This window comes from Leiobunum rupestre, chromosome 11 (genome assembly GCF_980474605.1).
Source record: "Leiobunum rupestre chromosome 11, qqLeiRupe1.1.hap1, whole genome shotgun sequence".
Lineage (NCBI taxonomy): Eukaryota > Metazoa > Arthropoda > Arachnida > Opiliones > Sclerosomatidae > Leiobunum > Leiobunum rupestre.
This window is the reverse complement of record NC_143394.1, coordinates 25,229,555-25,251,460: the sequence shown is the minus strand read 5'-3', so window position 1 is coordinate 25,251,460 and position 21,906 is coordinate 25,229,555. Positions and strand designations below refer to the sequence as shown.

Here is a 21,906-nt window from a genome sequence, read left to right as displayed (position 1 = left end):
TGCCTTTGTTTTTCCGACACTGTAAACTCATTTCATATTTGGCGTGTTGAGACGATACGATAGTACGTTAATTAAGAAGAGATAGATCTGAACGGTTCAGACTTTATTTTTCTTATACTAATTAATAAAATAAATAAATATTATTTTTTTTCTAAAACAATGAGTTGATATCAAGTCTCATTACTAAAATAATTGGTTATTTAATTAATTTAAATACTAATTTTCCTTAGAACACGAATTGTAGGAGTCAAATTCGAAGGTAGCTCATTTTGAATACCCTGTCCAATGTTTCCTATAGTCACTTTCCTGAATATTAAAACAGAAATTTCTTTAAAAGATGTCACATTTTTCATTTTAACAAGTGACCTAATTTATTTAGAAGGAAGCTCTCCTCATTCTCAAAAGGATTGGAGAATGAACTTCCATGTTTGGTGGTGGATCAAAGAGACTGACATTCATGCCACCAGGTTTAACATGATCTAAAGCGGAATAGCGCTAGTTACGGTAGTAGTGCATGTTAGTAGACGATTTCTCGAATTCGTTGCTAATCTCTTTAAGAGCGAAAAATGATGAGAATTTGAGAAATCATTAATCCCATAAAGGTGTATTGTCTGCACGTTGATAACGGAAACGTCTATATTCCGTTCTATCGCTTAGAGAAGCACTTATAAAAATTCATTACGTCAACCCAAACAGAGTATTTACAGAAATAAAACAATTGCTTATGAACACAAAGTTCGCGTGCAGCAGTGCCCATGGGCTGATAATTGCGCTCTATTCTCAAAATATACTAAGTGTTACGGTTTCTTTTTGTCGAAGACAGAGTACCCTTTAACCCTAAGGACCGATTGGAGGGCTCGGATTCTATCGGGCTCATAAAGGAACCAGGAGGTGTTCAGACTGGTCTGGGCCCACTTTCCGCTATATCTCTGGCAAAGGGCACATGGCGAAAAGTAGGAAATCTTGTAGCGTGGATCATCATTTTTCCCGCTCCATTTATGAAAGGCACGATGTCGCTTTTTAATACCTGTCAAATCAATACGGGCTCCAAGGGCTCTCACTGCTTTCGAAAAACTAATGGAACGAAGAGCGGCGGCCCTGTACATCGCAGGAAACTGGCCTAAGGGGAACCCTTCACAATCGAGCGCCTGACAGATTCGCAATTTCTTTATGGCTACGCTTCGTTTCTCAAAGGTGTCGCGCGGCTGATATTGCACCCTAGGGGATTAAAGTTCGAGGGATTCTACGCAAACTGGAAGCACCCCAAACAAGGTTAAAATGTCGCCTTCTCTAGACAGTTTTATTTTTTAGGTTAAATGTGTCGAAAATGCCCAAAAGCGTAAAAATATTTTTCAAGAAAAATTTAAGAGCAAATATTATCGATTATTTTTAGAAAAGTTATCTTTATTCGTAAATGGTACACTGACGAGCATCTGTAGATGGTTTTCAACCATGACCGGAAACACTGATTTCACGGTTGTTAGTAAGTAGACAGTATATTTCAATATTCATCTATTCTTATTGGGTTGTGTTTTTCCTAGAAGAAAACTGTCCGCCCGGGGACTGCGTTTACAAAATCGCATAAAATCCGATCATGAGGGATTTTTAAGTTTGATCTGGTCAATTTCAGATTCAAATTTAAATTCTGAGGAAACACACCATCCAACCAACTTCACTTCGATTCTGTGTTGAAAAAGAACTATAAGATCAAACTTCCTTGATACTTTATTGAATCAACGATAAAACTGTTGAACATATACACATTTCCAAGCTCATTTAATGTGTTTCGCTTGCTGCTACTATATTTTACTCAAAAGACCTCTGTTAGTGAGACATTTTTATCAAACCCCTTTTTACATAGAATCCACCTTTAATCCATTTCTACCCGAAATTTGCATGCATTTCGCTTGAGCGCTCTCTGGTGGTTAGATGCCAACGCTCACCTCTAGTTCTATTTTAACATTTCTAACTCTTCGACACCCTAGATTGGCTTGTGTAATTCGAAGTCAGCCTCATTTTATCACAAAGAATCTCAGGTCAACCATTTCGCATCCGAAATTAGTCTGTATTAGCTCGCGAGAGGAATTTCTCAAAAGCTCAGCTACAATCCACTACCAGGTGATGAAGAATGGCGGTGATAGTGAGAGAGCAGCGCCCCCTCGTCATTATGGGGTTAAATAAAGTTAATAGATTACTGATGCTAAAACAAAAAGTCGACAAGGCAAAACACCTTTGCCTAACAGTAGGAATGATATTTCCCTTGGGATTTGACAGAATTTTGTAGATGGTTGTATATAAGAAACACGTTTGCCTCAATCCATTCTCCGAGACGAGTAAAATACAAAGAAAGGTATACATAGAAGGTTTTTACGGGCTTTAAGATAAACCCGCAGTAACCAACTCTATTCTCGGAAAAATATCTTATCCTTCTTACTCGAAAAAACAATTTTAAACAAAGGTAGACTAGCTTTTCGTAAATCCTTTAGCAACAATTCATAACTTGACTAGAATCTTGAGGCGATATAGTAACAGATTTTAAAAAAATTTAGAAACAACACAAACTATCTGCTTTCTCGCCCAATTTTACGATAATATGCTTTAGTTGCTTTAAGAAAAAATAAAGGAAATTCTGCTTTTAAGCCTGATTTAACGAAGATTTACTTGTTAATGGTAACATAAAAGACATAAGTATGACTCGTTCTCTAGTTTCTAATTATCATAACGAACCTTTTTTCTAAACTGACACTCTAGCCCAGCTCCAAATTGGATCTGCAACTAAAGTATGGTCCTAAGTAATAGTATATTTTGCATTGGGAATATTTATACACTATAGTGAGCTCTGTGCTGAACTAAACTTTGATTGTGCAATACCTCTGAAAATCAGTTCGGAGATAATATTTGCAAAATTTGGTCTTATTACGTTCTTATGGTGGTATCTTGTTCCAATGTTGTCAAATTCATAGACTTCTCAATCTTTCAAGGTCTTGAAATTTGAAAAAGCTATTATGTAACAAAGAATTAAGAGTAGTTATTGTCAATTCTGATTCTCAGTAATAATAAAAAAATGTCCCGAAATCGATAATGGTAATTTTTCCTAATGACCTTGAATTTCTAGTGCCAATTCTCAAGAACCAAAAATACAGCTATCTGATTGAACATTTTACTGTTGCATACTTAAGTACGCCGCCACCATGACGGCTTATTACCTTAAAATGTATTTACCTGCTACAGAAGTAAACTAAAAGGCCTATTCAACCTAATAATTTCTAAGGTATATTATAATAATAATCAATAATCAGCTAGGCTAATACCCAAGGCACCACCTTAGGCCTAAGTCATCAAGCGACTTTTGAAGCCTTTAATTCAGGTGGCCGGGTTACAATGCGTAGGAGGGTGGTGGCAAGCCCTGCATGCCACGCGTACGAGCCAACAGCTCCCTACACTAACTATTACCGTTAACCTGAACAAGTTTTTATGGAAGGGGAAACCGAAGATCTCGGGGGAAAACCCCTTAAACCAGTGGGGCGAGAACTTGCAAACTCTACGCAGAAGGAGTGGTTCCGAGTTTTCACCCAGTGCCACAAGCTGGGATCGAACTCGGCTCCTCTTGCTGCGAGGTGAAAGTGCTAACCACTCCGCCACCCCAATCAAAATTTAATAAAAAGTGAAAATTTAAAATTTTTTATCGTTAGCATATAGGGAAACTGGATACTTTTTATCATTGCTACAAATATACGGTTGACACGAAATTTCTATCCGTATTTTTGGAAGAAGCCATTTCGAAATTGAAAACCAACTAGTCTTTTGTGTGAAGTGCGATAGTACCAAATGTACGATATAGCAACCACCAAAATGGTGTCAATAGCGTGCATTTCTCTGAACTCGAGAAAATCCCCTACGACCGTCATCATCTCTCAATGACTTAAAGTACACGCATATTTCTTTAAAAATAAGTTTTTGAAAAAACTGTTAGTTTTCTCGGCTGTAAGCTCTATCGACCGAATAACCGTGTTAGTTCCATCAATCAAGCTTAGTTCCCCCCCCCCCCCCTAAATTTGTGGATATTTTTTTCGTCTTCTGTTTTCGTAAGTTTCCAAGTCAACGGGTTCTAATATTTTTAATAAAGCTTTAAGTTTTATCACACCTTCATTTGTTAATTGTTAAGTAGAATATTGGGAAAAACTCGGTCAGAAACCCATCCTTTTCTAGTTATTATTAGACCCTATTAAATTTTGCTTAAAACATTTATTTTCAACTGAAATACTACCTAGGCTTAGTTTCTCTATTCGGTGTTATAGTCGCAAGCCAGATTTCCCGCACGGTACTGACGAGTCCCAAATAGGACGATACCGGTTTACCGTTGGATTTTCTGTCTATTTTACTTCATTCAATTTAATTTAATTATTCACTCAAAGATCTATTTGGTCCGAGTTTCACGTTTTTTGTTTGCTCGAAGACCTATCGGTACGAGCTATTAGTAAGTTTTTAAATTTCTTCAAGTTTATTTAGGGTTTAGCTTTATTGTCCCTTTTCATTATGGACTTAATATTAAACTTAAGGGTCCATTATAGTAGAACTTATGAAGATCAGTTCAGTTGTTTGGACTATACTACAATTTAATTATAATAGTATAATTGAGATGTATAGTACAGTAGAATAGATGAAATATTTGGAATATTGTTTTTACAAAACTACATATATTTATATAATTGTCGCTAAGCAACTCTCAAAAAAGTCTCTTTCAAGTCCTCAAAATTGAGTCTCCCAATATGAGACAAAAGTGAAGTCTTAACTATTTCTTATTTTAATTTAAAATTGTAACCCATAACATAATCAACTCTCATTTAAGCCTCTTTCAAGTTCCCAAAATTTAGTCTCCCAATATGAGACGAAAGTGAAGTTTTAAATAACTCTTATTCTAATTTTTATAACCCATAATCAACTCTCAATTAAGCGTCTTTCGAGTTAAATGAAAAACGCTTATAGAAATTAGGGTAGCACAAATCGACGGAATTCAAATTTACATAATATATTTCATTTATTTGTTTTTCGATGAAGTTTCGCTCGGCCGTCGCCAGGTAGCGTATTCAAACCTTCGCCGCGGAGGTGGGGAGGTTCTCTTTTCGAGGAGGGGAAGGTAGCACGCGGCCACTAAGGTGGGGGAAAACGGGGAACTTGCCTCCCGTGTTAGAGGAATAGGACGCTGATAATTTCGGTTAATGTATTTCTGGTTGAATATGTATTATAGGTAGAAATTCTTTCGATTTTTGGCTCTACTAGGTTGATTTTTGATATTAGTAAATCTCTGTAAGAACTAAAAATATATAAAACAATTGAATTATAAGTCCCAATAAAACTGGAGACAGTGTTAAAAATAAAAAATAAACAATTGAATTATAAGTACCAATAAAACTGGAGACAGTGTTAAAAATAAATAACACAATTGAATTATAAGTCCCAATTAAATGTCCCTTATGATTACCAAAACATGGTATATGAAAGATTTAAATTATTAAATAAACTCCCTTGTTAAAATGGAATCGAAAGGTTTCGAAATGTAAGCGGATGTTCATAGAAAATTCAATTTTTTAAACAGTTTTGCTGCTAGTTTCCAACTTGAGCGCTTGAGACCATAAGTCCTGTTTGTAGATGGTTGTGAAAATCAAAATTAAAAGCATTTGTTTCGTTGAAAAATATCCATTGTCAACTAAATATGTGATTTGGAAATCCCAATCATTTTCAGTGAATGTTTGGGAAATTTTCATTACGCAAAGTGCAAAACCGTGATCTCTTTTAGAAATAACTCTGTTCAACGGAATAACGGCTATCCTAGGATTTCTACTATGATCTACCAATTAAAACTTGTGGTCTATTGGCTATGGCGGTGTAAAATATAATATTTAAGAAATTACGTTGAAATTACAGAAGTTACGAAATTTTATTTTACTTATTGCTTTTAAAATATACATGAAATACTTCAAAACTGTTCCTTTATTTTTTTAATAGATTTCTGATCGAACAAATGAAGACACCCTATATACAACCGTACAGTTTGGAAATAAAATCGAAATTTAATTCGTGAACTATACGAGTCTTCTTTTTACTGCGAAAAGGTGCAAAAAAAAAGAAATTAAATTTCAAAATCCCAACTAGCCATCCAACCAGACTCCCGTCATTACTTCACGAACCAAAGGTGAACAGAACGTAAGAGAAAGAAAAATTAATTTAGATAATTTTTTAGAAAACATAGCTAGTCTTTCCCAGAGTTCGGACAATCCATTCTTAATTGTTTTCCGCTTTTCTGGGGCCTCCTTCACGCAGCCCGCGTGGCATGCGATGGGCGACCCACCTAAGGGCTAATCGTGTTTTCATGGCCCACCAGAGAGCGACGTATAAAAACTAAGGCGTTCACTCACGATGTTTGGCGAAAAATTACCGCAGCTGTGCGCTCCTCTTCATAAGAAAACGTGGAGCGTTCAAATCGTCTTAATTTACTAAGTACCGATAATTTTCATCCCTTCTATAACCCGTCCAGCTTATCGTTAATAAAATTCATGAAATATTACGAAAGGATATTGTGGAAAATTCGTGAGATATTAAGTGAGGACCTTCACTTGATTGAATATTAGAAAAATTAAATCTTTCATACAAGTCCCGCTTTACGAATGATGGTTTATAAAGACTAATAAGTGTGATTGTCGAATTTTATTTAAAGCATGCTTTATTTAATTTTTAAATTTGTATCTAATAAAATGATTTTAATTTTCTTAATTTATTTGATATTCACTTAATGTTCTATTTAAATATTGTAGATGTATAATTTAAACATTTACCGCAGTTTACCCGCGTGATTGATTTGAACTTTATATTTATGATAATTAAATTAAATTACTCTAATTGTAATATCGTTTCACGGTAGGGTATTCTTATTATGTTTCAGTATTTCTAAAAATACGGAATTATTTAGTAAAAAAAATTGAAACACAAATTACTTTTTAAAGGTTTTTAATGTTTTTAACTCTTTATCGATATGAAATGTCTAATATCAGTAAACATACTACAAAACATTAATAGTGTTAAATTGTTAATCAGTTTGAACTAGTCTAGAGTTTTAGTTTTACTTTTAGATTCGAAAATATTAGGCGAAAATGCCGCTTTATTTGAATTTGTAAACAATACATTAAACTAATATTGGAATGAAAACTTTTTTTCGGAAAAATACGTAAAAATTTCCGGAAAAGAGGCCTCGGTCATTTTCCGCGGAAACTTCCGACTTACAACACTAGAATTATTGAAGAGAAGAGGATTATAATTGATTACCTTAATAAGAGAGTTAACAAAAATAGAGTAGTTTACCCTAAGACAGCCGATGTGTATCGCGCGTAGCTTATCCTTGAAACCGAAAAATAAAAAAACTTATTTCATTTTCTAGAGTGATTGTTTTTTATTTGAAAAGTATGTGCGTTCGTGTTGATCGTGGCTAGAAAACATTGACCTGGCGCTAAATAGAGCTACCGGGACATTCATCGCGAGTTTATGGTGAAGCCATTACGTGACTGGAAAGATGATGGTCGCTAGGTGATAAGTAAAAATATTATAGTTATATAGCTGCCTTTCTTCGAGTGCAGTTTTTCCGAAATGGCTTTTTACATTTGATTTTACTGACTGTTTATTTCTGGTTGTGACGAGCTTTACCACCAGGGCTAAAACCATGGTCGAAAACCCATCAGCAATTGACTCTTTCCCGGGGAACTCGCGTAACTTCACTATTGGCGTTAGCGAGAGACATACTAAATTTAGGAGTAAGTGTCTAGGGGTATGCTTACTAGTTAGAGGTAAAGAGAATAGATTTAAGTTTGCAAGATAGATTTAATTTTAAAATAAACATTGATAAAGTTAAACACAAAAAGGAACATTTACCGGATATACGGTTGACCAATAAAAACAAATTAAACAAAAACAAAACATTTCATAATTCAAACACCAGCTAGGGTGTTTCTGGGAATTCCCTTAAAATGAAGCCCATAGGGCCCTACTAATAAAACGATACTTAAGATTTTGAGTCTTGTGTCCAACGCCTGGCTTCTCCTAAGAGGGTGGCACGAGCGGGGTGCGCGCACAATTTAGATGTATTCTGGACCTTCTTTATTTCGATCACTTATGCCGTCGCGTATAACGCGAATCATCGGTTTCGTGTTGATCACTAATACCGTCGCGTATAACGCGAATCATCGGTTTCGTGTTGATCACTTATACCGTCGCGTATAACGCGAATCATCGGTACCGAATAGATGATTGACTAAACAAATTTGAATTACTCACACCATCATAGGTGAAGTCACTCACGAGGCTGTTTTGGTCTCTCTAGAGTTGGTCCTTTTCTCAACTTCGTTAAGATTTCAATTCTGCCTTCCAAAAACGCGGACACCGAGTTTTTACTCGAGGGTCACGTGACCTCTTCATCCGGGTCGGTTTGTGTTCGCCAATCAGTTTCTTTAGTTTTTTTTATTGGAATATCTTATTGGCAGAAACTTAGAATACCAGGGGACACCAAACTTGGTGACCCCCGGGTCAAAGGTCGGAAACGCGTGCATGCAAGTTATAAAACGTCCGCACTTAGCAAAGCGCAACACATATGGTAAATTTACTACAAAAACAAGTTTAATTGGACACATGTTCTTAAGATTGTAAGGTAGGTTAAAAATACGAACTTTCAAAGAAAACGAACACACATGTGTTCTTAGAATTATACTGGATTTCTTGCAAACTTCAATAGTTATTTTCATTGTAAATAAGTAAAAAGGAAACGAAGGTAAGAAACAGGGACGGATTCTCATAAAGCCCCAAGAGTGGAGACACGTGCGGGACAATGTCAAAAGCGAGAACGGGGAGTAAAGGACCATGGCCATTAGCCCTCTAAACCAATTTAAAGGCGACCCTGCCAACACGCCTTGAGCCGAGCGAGCAGAGCGCTGATTGTAAACCTGTCAACCGTCATGGGGGCGATCAGCGTCCACACATGACGATTGATGGTTTGTAAAAAAACGAAAATAGGAAACAAATGTTTCGGAAGAACTACTGCATTTCTATGCTAGAAATAATATAACTGGGGAATATATACTTAGTTAAACTCATTGATTGTGAAAATATAAAACTTAAATATTTGGCATTACGAATATATAAAACTTAAATATTTGGCATTACGAATATATAAAACTTAAATATTTGGCATTACATGGTCCGTTACGTAACAAGTTCGAACATAGCTTTTGCAACATAATAATGCACGTTTAGATTTATATGATTATTTGAAAATTTTGATATAACATTTTGAATATTGAGTAGTCGTCCATTTTCGATTAAATATTACAACCCTATTCGAATATTCATTATCTTCCACCACTTTGAAACATTAACTATGCTTAGCTATTTCTAGTTTTCAATCAAGATATAAAAGTATAAATATATTGTTTATGGCCTGAAGAGGGTTGAATTATTGAAGACCCTAAGCTGCAACGTTTCATGAGTAAAATTTAAAAATGCATAGAATTACTTTTGGGGGTAAAAATCGAATGTTAAAGGTGATCTCGTGAAAACTGCTTTCAAAGAGCAACAGCTATATTTTTAAAAGTGGTACAGGTGATGAATGTTCGAGTTGATCTAATAGTATTATTTTTTCTAGCATAGACGGTACTTGTATATCTCAGCAAGTTATCACAAAAGTATCCTAATACACATTACCAGTTCGTGTTCTTCATCAGAGATGCAAAATAAAAATAATTTAGTAATAAAGATAGTATTTTATGTTTAAATAAAGATGAATACGTATTGCCTCAACACAATGTAATAAACCTAAGTAGCCGATGTTTTTCTTTAGAGATGCACAGTAAAAATAATTTCGAATTTCTTTGATCTTGATCCGAAGGTCTTTCCAGATAATCATAGTTTTCTACTTTTTCAGAACTCTGCTGGAGCCTTTTTGGTCTCCGCAAACGGGAGAAGTCGTACGAAGAAGCGGAGCACCCAGCCTCCAATTAGTGGATGCCTCGCTAAATCATCAATGGAAAACGCAGAAGGGACCAATTTAGAGGAAATGCTAAATATATCCAAGATCTAGCTTCAGGAATTAGGGACCGTTCACAAAATACGTACGTGTCAACATTTAGACAGGGTTCTCTGTAATGTTACGTAACATCAAATACTTTTATACTTAAATTATAAATAAAGTCGAAGTCAATTATGAAAATTATGAGTAAAATTTCCAAATTTGTATTAAACTGGAATTAAAATCCTTCTAGTTTAAATTTAAGTCTGTTTGAATCAAATAATTAACAATAATCAAATTGTATTAAAGTTGAATTTCGTTCATGGTAATAAATAAAATATAAAACATTGTAAAATAGATCTGCTGCATTTTAGATATAATCTTCGAATCAAATCTTATCCACCATTTTCGTAAGCTTTTCCCATTTATAATAGTATGATTAGTTTGCAAGAGGTAATAGCTTTAGTTTGAATGTAAATAATAATTTTAAGGTTTAAAAAGCTACTATAATGGAGGAGGTCATAGTATTTGTGATTTAATATAGGGTAGGGAGGCTATTGCTATTTTCTACGAGGGAGAGGGGTTTGTCAAGAAAGTCAAGTTTTCCATTTGGTAATTTATGAACATTCCCATAAAGGAAAAACATGTAAGCTGTGGAACGGAAATATTAAGAAATCGAAAACACACTTACAAACATTTTATTATTCCTTTTTTCAAATCGATATTTTAAACTGTACGAAAACGAGATGTGAAAACGGATTTTGTAAAACTTTAAATTCATTCAGACTTGGGTACGAACTCAACAATATATGAAGGAGTAAAAACGCGAACAAGTAAAGAGACCAATAAGTAGGGGAGAAAACTAAGCTTTATTGGGAAACAATATATTATATCGTTAAAAGGAACCACCTTTGGACTGCATTACAAAGGATGATAAAATAAGCGAATAAGTAGATTAGTCCATTAGGTAAAATGATAAAAAACTAAACCCTAAACAAATTTGAAGAAATTTAAAAACTTACAAATAGCCAGAAATTCCAACGGTAGACAAGTTTCGTCCTATTTGGGACTCATCAGTACCGTTGGAATTTCTGGATATTTTATTTAATTTAATTTAGTTTTTTCCCTTTACTTAATGGACTAATCAACTTATTCGCTAATTTTAACATCCAATATATTATATAGGGTTCTTCAATGTGCAAAAATGACCCATTTAAACAAAAACGCTAACAAACTTTAAATATTCAAAATTCGTAAACTTTAAATATTACTTAGATGCGTTGCATGGAAAACAATATTTTATGTTGGTTTTAAATAAAATGATAAATTATTGTTTTTTTTAAATTTTATTCAGCATATGTGAGTCTTAAAACCTTTTTGTTATACATTTATGGTATTTAAAGGGAATATAACGTCTTTATTGAAGACCTGGTCACAGTTTGAGTAAGAATTCACTAACTAGTGCCAGAAATATCTAAAGCCTTATAATGGAGCAGTATATATTGGAAGTGCTGGTGTTCCACACCAAATACCTGCTGTTATATTTCCTTTAAGAAAATGTTTAAATTGAATTTAAATATTAATAAGATAATGATTAACAATAAATACGTCACGAGAAAAAATATAGTTAAATGATAATTAAAAATATATTGGTAGTAAATACAAATAGTGAGATCATAATTAAATTAGTAAAATCATAATTAAAAATAGTAAGATCATAGTCAAATTAGTAAGATCATTATTAAGAATAATAAGATCATAATTAAAAATAGTAAGATCCTAAATAATTATATTAGAATAATTATTAAGAATAATAAGATCATAATTAAAAATAGTAAGATCCTAAAAAATTATATTAAGATCATTATTAAGAATAATAAGATCATAATTAAAAATAGTAAGATCCTAAATAATTATAGTAAGATCCTAAATAATTATAGTAAGATCATTATTAAGAATAATAAGATCATAATTAAAAATAGTAAGATCCTAAATAATTATAGTAAGATCATAATTAAATATAGTAAGATCCTAAATAACTATAGTAAGATCATTATTAAGAATAATAAGATCATAATTAAAAATAGTAAGATCCTAAAAAATTATATTAAGATCATTATTAAGAATAATAAGATCATAATTAAAAATAGTAAGATCCTAAATAATTATAGTAAGATCCTAAATAATTATAGTAAGATCATTATTAAGAATAATAAGATCATAATTAAAAATAGTAAGATCCTAAATAATTATAGTAAGATCATAATTAAATATAGTAAGATCCTAAATAACTATAGTAAGATCATTATTAAGAATAATAAGATCATAATTAAAAATAGTAAGATCATAATTAAAAATAGTAAGATCCTAAATAACTATAGTAAGATCATTATTAAGAATAATAAGATCATAATTAAAAATAGTAAGATCCTAAATAATTATAGTAAGATCATTATTAAGAATAATAAGATCATAATTAAAAATAGTAAGATCCTAAATAATTATAGTAAGATCATTATTAAGAATAATAAGATCATAATTAAAAATAGTAAGATCCTAAATAACTATAGTAAGATCATTATTAAGAATAATAAGATCATAATTAAAAATAGTAAGATCCTAAATAATTATAGTAAGATCATTATTAAGAATAATAAGATCATAATTAAAAATAGTAAGATCCTAAATAATTATAGTAAGATCATTATTAAGAATAATAAGATCATAATTAAAAATAGTAAGATCCTAAATAATTATAGTAAGATCATTATTAAGAATAATAAGATCATAATTAAAAATAGTAAGATCCTAAATAATTATAGTAAGATCATTATTAAGAATAATAAGATCATAATTAAAAATAGTAAGATCCTAAATAATTATAGTAAGATCATTATTAAGAATAATAAGATCATAATTAAAAATAGTAAATCATAAATAATAACTGTAAAAATGAAGAAGGATTAATTACAGTAATTGATTTTTAAAAACAAAAAAGGAAAGACAAAAAAGAAAAAGACCCTGATGTTATTTAATCTTTATTGTTTTGATTGTATTGTTTTTCAAGGGAAAGATGTGAATATATTTTTAATGTAAATAAATTCTTATCTGCACTGTCAGGTAGGCAAAAAAAATTAGATCATAAATAATTTAATTCAAAAGGTGTTTATTGCCTGTAAGATAACGTGTTTGCACACTTTTTACAATTTTACAGGAACGAAAAAAATATATATATAAAACTTCTACGTCAAAAAATAAAATACGTTATACAACAACATAGCCAAGCAAAAGTAAAGAAAATTTTAAAAAGTAAGCAGTTAAAAGACATCGTCGGATAAAATAGATGAAATACATTTGTTGTCTCATTCTACAACTACTATAACTACTATATAATTTAACAAGATTTGACCTCGGGATTAATTTTATGACCTAAAAATTAGATATATTAGAGTGGTATTATATTAAGATTAAAAGATTAATTTCCAGATTATTTCTATTTACAATTTAATTTTCGCGCTTATTTTTAACTCGTTTAACAAAGATTTGCGGAATTTTAGATGATTTGGTTCAAATATATCCAGATTTTTTTAGTTCAATTTGAAAGTTTTTTTAGTTCTTTTAATGGGGTTATTACAAATATCAGGGACATAAAAAGTTTCCTTTGATCTTGTGTTAGTATTGAGTACGCGCAGGTTGATACAGGAGAGCAGGTCTTTACAGTCTATACAATTATTGATTAATTTATATAAGAACATAATTTCGTGGTAATTAGTTCGATTACACAATGATGGTAATTTACATTTTTCAATAATGGTTTTGTATCTGTAATTTTGTACGGGATAGAAATTTAGAGAGTACAGTCTGGCGAATTTGTTTTGAATGCCTTCTATAATAGATGCTACAGCCGGACCAGACCTGGGAGCAATATTCAATTTTAGACCTTACTAAAGATTTATAAAGCATTAAGGAAACTCTGTGGGAGTGCAAATTAGTAGCGATTTTTAGTATCGCGTAGAGTTTCTTATTACAATCTAGTTTGACATAATTTATATGCTTTGAAAAGAGTAGTTTTTGGTCTAGATACACCCCTAAATCCTTAATGAATGATTTTATCTCTAGAGGCGCGTTATCAATTTGATATTGGTAAAGTATAGTTCTAGTGGTTTTTCTGGTGAAGGTTATTATATTCGTTTTTCAATCCATTTAGAGGCACACCGTTACGTACTCCCCAGTCCGATATCTTCTGAATCTGTTCAATCAAAACTCTACAGTCTTCTAAGGTTCTTATGGTTTTATAGATCTTGTTATCATCAGCGTAAGCTATTATATTAGTTTCATTTATAGATTGAGGAATGTCATTTGAAAAAATGTTAAAAAATAGTGGGCCTAAACAGGACCCTTGAGGGGCCCCTCGATTTGATGTCTAAACTGTTTCGGTAACTACGCCATTAATTTTTAAAATGTTTCGTCGATCATTTTGGTATGAGACGATCCATTGTAGAAGGCTGCCACCTAAACCGTAGCTAGCAATTTTTTCGATAAAGATCCTATGGTCCATTCTGTCAAAAGCTTTACTGAAATCAATGTAGATCGCGTCAACTTGACCTTGTTGTTCAATTGTAGGCCTTACATCATTGAGGAATGACATGAGATTCGTTGTGGTCGAACGCTTCTCGCAGAAACCATGTTGCTGGTCGTTTAGGAACTGCTTGAACCAGGCTGCCAGATACTTATGAATTATTATTTCGAAGATTTTGGAGAAGACGTTTAGTATGGAAATTGGGCGATAATTTAGTACACTGCCTTTGTATCCCTTTTTGAAGACGGGGACAATCAAAGCCTTTTTCCAGCTTTCAGGAAATAGTAAGATCCTAAATAATAATAGTAAGATCCTGAATAATAATAGTAAGATCCTAAATAATAATAGTAAGATCCTAAATAATAATAGTAAGATCCTAAATAATAATAGTAAGATCCTAAATAATAATAGTAAGATCCTAAATAATAATAGTAATATCCTAAATATTAATAGTAAGATCCTAAATAATAATAGTAAGATCCTAAATAATAATAGTAAGATCCTAAATAATAATAGTAAGATCATATATAATTATATCAAGATCATAAATATTAATAGTAAGGTCATAAATAATAATAGTACGATCATAAATAATAATCATCATAATTATTTGTGGACGGACTTCCTGTACATATTAAGATCATAAATAAATAATAGTATGCTCATAAATAAATAATAGTATGCTCATAAATAAATAATAGTATGCTCATAAATAAATAATAGTATGCTCATAAATAAATAATAGTATGCTCATAAATAAATAATAGTATGCTCATAAATAAATAATAGTATGCTCATAAATAAATAATAGTATGCTCATAAATAAATAATAGTATGCTCATAAATAAATAATAGTATGCTCATAAATAAATAATAGTATGCTCATAAATAAATAATAGTATGCTCATAAATAAATAATAGTATGCTCATAAATAAATAATAGTATGCTCATAAATAAATAATAGTATGCTCATAAATAAATAATAGTATGCTCATAAATAAATAATAGTATGCTCATAAATAAATAATAGTTAAATCATAACTAATAATAGTAAGATCATAAATTAATAAAAGTAAGATCATAAATAATATTAGTAAGATCATAATGTATAGCAAATTATGTTTAATCAAACTAACTTGGGACGCGGGTAACACATACTGAAGTTCTCATTTCAAGCGGGTGCTTTATTGCTTTTATTTCATTTCACAATTTAAACTTTGAACGTGAAGTAGCAAAAATAAGTATTAGAGTGTCTTTAATTAGAGCGTGATTTAAGCTTTACAAAGAAAATGAATCTTATTACGCTTATTTTTCAGTTGTGTTTTTATTTCGAAAAATGTATCCAACTCGTGTACTGACCTCCGATACGCGTTCGAAGTATCATCTTTGCGCGATTTTTCGTGCGTAGCTTAATATCACTAATTAGTAAACAGTTTTTATTTTTAAATAGAGCTAATACCCAAGGCACCACCTTCGACCACATAAGCAATGTTGCTTGTGCGTGATCAAGTAACAGGTGGCCGGGTTACAATGCGTAGGAGGGTGGTGGCAAGCCCTTCATGCCACGCGAGCCAACCGTCAGCTCCCTGCACTTAATATTACCGTTAACCTTAGCAAGTTTTTACGGGAAGGGGAATCCGAAGATCTCGGGGGAAAACCACTTTAACCAGTGGGGAGATAACTTACAAACTCTACGCAGTTAGTTTGATACTCGGAAGAAGACCCTTAATTAGGAATAACAATTCTGTAACACACTTTTAAAATTGGTGTTTCATAAAGAGAAACCCTACAGTGGAAAATAATCCTCTGTTAAACATAATGAGACGTTATATATAACGTCACTGTAACGTCCAAATATTTATATTATAGTGACTAATTCCCTTTAGCTTTCATTGTTCGTTAGAGAGATTCAATGATTTTTTTCCAGCGAAAGAGAATTATCGCTTTTTTCGAGGGTCATTAAATTACTCGGAAGCATATGGTAATCAGGGCCTGGTACTGTAGACTGAACAGATTAAGTTCAATAATTCACGTTTATTCAGCCTTTATTACTTAGGTATCTCGATTATCGATAGTTACATTTCTATGAAACTTCACTAATTTGTTTATGATGACCAGATGAAAACAAAGTAATCATCGTAAAATGGTTTTTTGCAAGCTTGTATTTTGAATCGGTGTTTCGCACGTGTCTACGTGCTTTCTCGAGATAAAGTAGCTAAGCCCTACGAGAATCCCTGGTCCAAGATGAAACTTTCTCGGATGCCTCCCTCGGCTTAAATCGGGTTCTATATTGACTAACTAAACACCCGGGAAATCGTTAAGCCGTTAATCGCGTGTGTCCGATATTCCAATATAGAGTAATTAACAGAAAGCTCCCTATTGGTTTTACCAGGCCAGCACGCGATACTCGGAAATGAGGTATTTGAGATCAATCAAAATATCTGGTAATTAATATTCTTTTCCTAGAAGGAAATCCATTTCACAAAATTTTTCTCAAGTCACGGTGATATCGATTGGGAAAGTTTTATAGCATTTGGAAAGCCATCAAATGCAGGTTTGAAGGAATTACGGTGATTTACATTTCAAAGATGGGAAAAAGAATCCTCATATTCCAAATTATATAATTCTGGAACTTGAGCTTTTTTGATCGTGGTTATCGAAATGTATTTAAACGCGTTCTTAACGGAAGACACCAACAATTTTAGGGTTTAACTCGGCAACAAACCATAACTGGCGCTGAAAATGGTAAAAGCCGTACAAGGGTGCGGAAAATATTGGAACAGAAATACTGAGTGTTATATTCCCTCAAATTCTTAAAGGGAAACGCGAGGGGCCAAGCATGGGGTTGTGGTCAAATGTTGGAAGAACCAAATCATAGTGATTTTAATTCCGACGATACTTCTGGTGAAACATTTCCCGACTTTTAGTAAATTATCAAGTACGAATGTGTTCGACCACTCACGTTGCCTTTTATCGTTGATATACATACGTTGATTTAGCCCTGTCATTTCCCATAAAAGGAAAATATATGAAAAAAAATGATATGATAATAAATTAAAACTGCTCGAATAGTCTACTTAAACTGAAAGGCTGTTACGGTCTTCAGTAAATTGCGAGATCGTTGTTAAACGCCAAAAGAAAGCTTATTTTGTGTAACGTACACAAACATTTTGCTAAATATTTGTTTCCCTGCACCCTTTAGAAAAATTCAAAGTCAGCAGGTGTTATTATTAAAAAAAATGTTAAAAACAGGTAATATCACCGTACAGTATTTAAGTTAAAATCATTGAAGGAGGGTATAATTCCTGCATGTTTTTGCGTTGAAAACGTTCTGAATCTCCACCACACAGTCTGTTTTTCTGGGAAATAAGCTTTCGCAAATATCCAACCAAACCACCTGCTATACACTAAAATCAACAGCTTATCCAAACTCCTTACGCATAATGGGCAATAAACCCCCCTCCAAAGGATCACGAACCAACGAAGGCCTTCTTCATATAAATTGTACACTTATGTCAATATTCCTTCTTAATATCTTTATAATACCAACAGTCTATAATATATGATACACGCATGTTTACTGAGATTTTGTCGCTACACCCTTTCATCAGTAAGTTTCATATACGTTTTGTGTCTCTATACTATAGCTCATTTTTGGACAGCGATGCGCCAGAGGGCGTTTTATTCTCTCGAAAAACGTCATTCCACTACCAGAAAAATACTGCCGTAATGATGAAACTCTAGTTAATAATTTTTTGTCAAAAAAGGTGCTTGTCTACTTGTTCATTCTTTCCACAGAAACAATACAATTCCGTTTCACAATTGCGAGATCACGTCTAGGTGTCTGCGTATTAGATATGACGTGAAAGAAAGAGTAGGTGAGATTCTCTCCTACTCTTTCTTTCGCGTCATTTAAATATAATTTCAATCTGTTTAAAATATCTTTGAACAAGCCGTATTTTTCATATTTTCATAGAATTTAAATTATCAGTTTCTAATTAGTAATATGTAATACCTTATCTAAAAATTTCATAGAAAACGCCTTGTTTTCTATGAAAATTAATTAGTTGATTTTTGGTAACGAGCTTTGATTTATATGGACGTAAATGTCAGACGATTCGTTAAATCTGAGTATAAAGGTTATTTTGGACGATATGTATGTGAACATGTACTTGTTCTAAACTCAAAGGTCGTCAGGTTACGAAAACTATAAAATGTCTAAATAATACGGCATAGGTAAACGTCACACGATTTAAAATTGTCAACTAGAAATTGAAAAGAGTCAAATAACTAACTTACCGTTATCCAATCATTTGTGCTGTATAACAGAACTTTGACCGTTATTCTAATAACCGAATATTTTCATTTCTGGAACCGGTTGAAGTGAAATCAACGAATCCTCAAGTTAGTTTAATTACATCTACCATCCGGTTAAGATCAAATCTAAATGAAACACAGTCACTTAAGTTTTCAGAACATTAATCATCAATTATTCTAACACTTATACACTCTGCTAAATCCAGGCAATATAAACCAAAGTATGTGATTAACACAACTCTATTAACTCTTAGCTTAAAATAAACTGAAAGTACTAAAATATCAAATATAATTTAACCAAAATTACCGAAAATACCAACATACATATTTCTTCGATATCTTTCGCCTTTAACAATATTTTAAGTTAAATTATTTAAAAATATCTAAATAATAATAATAATCAGCTAGGATAATACCCAAGGCGCCACCCTAGGCCCAAGTCATCTCTATTAAGGTACTAATTTGTTTCTAATTATTCAAAATTTAAATGAACACAACATACGTTCACGAAATCACTAATTCCAAGGAGAATAACGTTGATACTTAAAAGGATAAAACTTTGTTTAAACTAAAATACCCCGACGTTCGTAATCCGAATCCAAGATTGTAAACATTTCTCCGAATGAACAACAAAGTAACACAAAACACCACCGCGAAATCAATGCTTCAACGATATTTTTGCTGATAAAATGCGCTTAAACACTTACTCCATGTTAAACTGAAACACCAAGTCTTTCGGTCTTCAAATCCAAAAGGTCTTAACAGAATATAATTAATATTAGTTTAAACATACACCAACCGCAACCGCACAAACATTCACTTTCTTGTCCTGACAAAACGTTTTTAGAAATCTATAAATGTATGGAACTAGTTCAGAGTTCCAATCCAAGTTTGGAAATAAGACAATTATTCTTTAACGCCTCGCGCTTTTATTTAGAAATCGGCAAGTTACAAATACTCAACTAACCTTACGGGACTTGGCAAAGTTCGATTTGAACCAACGCGCGCTTTAACAAACGGCTATTTAACTGAGAATTAAAGCGCGAAAAATAAGAGAGGAATATAATTATTCGGAAGCCGGCGCTGGTAAGAGCAACCGGTCGCCCTCATATCTGAAATTGGAGTGTGTGCGCGAGAGCCAGAGAATTCGGTCGCTCGAGCTGTTGCGCATTTGGGGCTAGAGACAACGCTAACGAAAGGGCAGCCGAAGGAAAAGCCGCTAGTGTTGCTCGAAGTAATAGAATGATTCCAAGAGTAGCCGCTTGGGTTCTCTTCTACGTTATTAAGGGCGTATTGAGTACCGGAGAAAGCTTTATATTCGACTAAATTGCGAAGATCTCTTACAAACTTATTTCGCTGCTACCTTTTGTGCGACTGGAAATTGCTTTGAAAAAGAGCACAGCACGCGGGCTCTCGGCTAGTGGCAATTTTTCTCGTTTGTTCGAGTGTTAAAAGGGGAAAAATTCAATTTCATAACTGGAATATTATTGATAGACGTATTGTGACGGACTGCTAATAGAAAAACGTTCGTTTTCGTAGCAAGAATTAAAGCGTTCACTTTCTAACTTTTATGGCCTTGTTACGAGATTTCGTCATGGACGCCGTAACGGAATGCTGCCATTAAAAATATCATACCAGAGTAATATTATAGTAAAAGGGTTGGCCGTAGTAAATGAGACCTTCACTAATGGCGTCACGCAATTTTTCGATTTCGCCTATTTTAGGCTTTCTGAGATTAAGCTCTGTTTTTGTAATATCGCTTAATAACCACGTGCCATGCTTAACACGACATCTGTTCACTTCAGCTCAGTTTAGACGATGCAAGTCTTCACTTCACAACCTAAAATTAATTTTCAAAAATGGATAATATCAATACTCTTTTTGTATTTTCAGATTGTTTGAAATATCGCATTAATATTTTCCGTAGCTTTAAAAAATATTAAGTTATTGATAGTCACTGTGACTTCGATAATTCTTCTCTGTATTTAGCTTTTTAAAATTTAATTTGTATAAATGATAAAGTATTTGCTACTCTGGTTTTCAGCAATACTTGCGATTAGAAGCGATTTATGAATTCAGTTTGACTATAGCTACTCCAAGTGATCAGAAATATATTGGAGATACACTAATTTTGTACGAAATGAACTAAGGAATATCTCGATTTCCATGCATTCCGTATAATTGCTTGCGGTTTTGAGCCAGAGCTAGAAGATTATTGCTCTCTGTCGGAGCCCACCACAAATTTACTCTAAGCGGCCAGAGATAAATGCAGTAGTTGTCACGTCCAGTTGATGAATTCCCGAAGGACAAATGTATAAGGCGGAAGATGATACGATAATATCCTTTTTACATGGAAATTATATTGACAACTATGTATTGCTTGTAAGGAATCCCACGCATACCACGTCGTGCGCTTCTTTTCTTTCTTTATTTGCTAGCGGATAAAAGGCACCTTAAGAAAAGGTGTATCAAAGTAATAAAGACAAAAAAAAGGTAAAACTTATTAAGGAAAACCCGTGGTGGTAATATAAACTAGCAAAAGGTGTAATGCTTCGTCGTGTACTCTGTTTTATCTCGAATCTATAAGGTTTAAAAATTGGTCACTCTCGCAGTGCACTAAACGATTTCTTATGATGGCTATGAATAGCTCACCAACAGTTTAATCAAACTGGAAAACAAATTCTTAAGCGTATTCAATATCTTTCCACAGACCAAGAAAAATTTTAAACACGTATTTCCGGCTATAGCTACACTGTACTTTTTTCGAGGAGCAAACTATTTCATAAATGAAGGTGGGTTAAGGTACCCATATTCCATACGGGGAAATTAAGCTATTACAATACTTAACATATTATATTTCATGTCCACACCTTTTCTCAGCAATACCATTTATTCATAAATATAATCTTAATAACCATAGTCATTAGGTTGGGCAAAGCGGTAGAAAATTACATAGACGTTATA

The 21,906-nt window shown here is 32.7% G+C and overlaps 1 protein-coding gene across 1 annotated transcript in view; it reads right to left on the bottom strand.

The window, feature by feature from the left end:
* Positions 1–18,937, bottom strand: part of LOC149922036 (thrombospondin type-1 domain-containing protein 7A-like) — a 121,979-nt gene extending 103,042 nt beyond the window's left edge. The window contains exon 1 of the mRNA XM_090162227.1: positions 18,925–18,937. The gene's annotated coding sequence lies outside the window, so the exon portion shown is untranslated. The remainder of the gene's footprint in view (positions 1–18,924) is intronic.
* Positions 18,938–21,906: the final 2,969 nt, after the last annotated feature.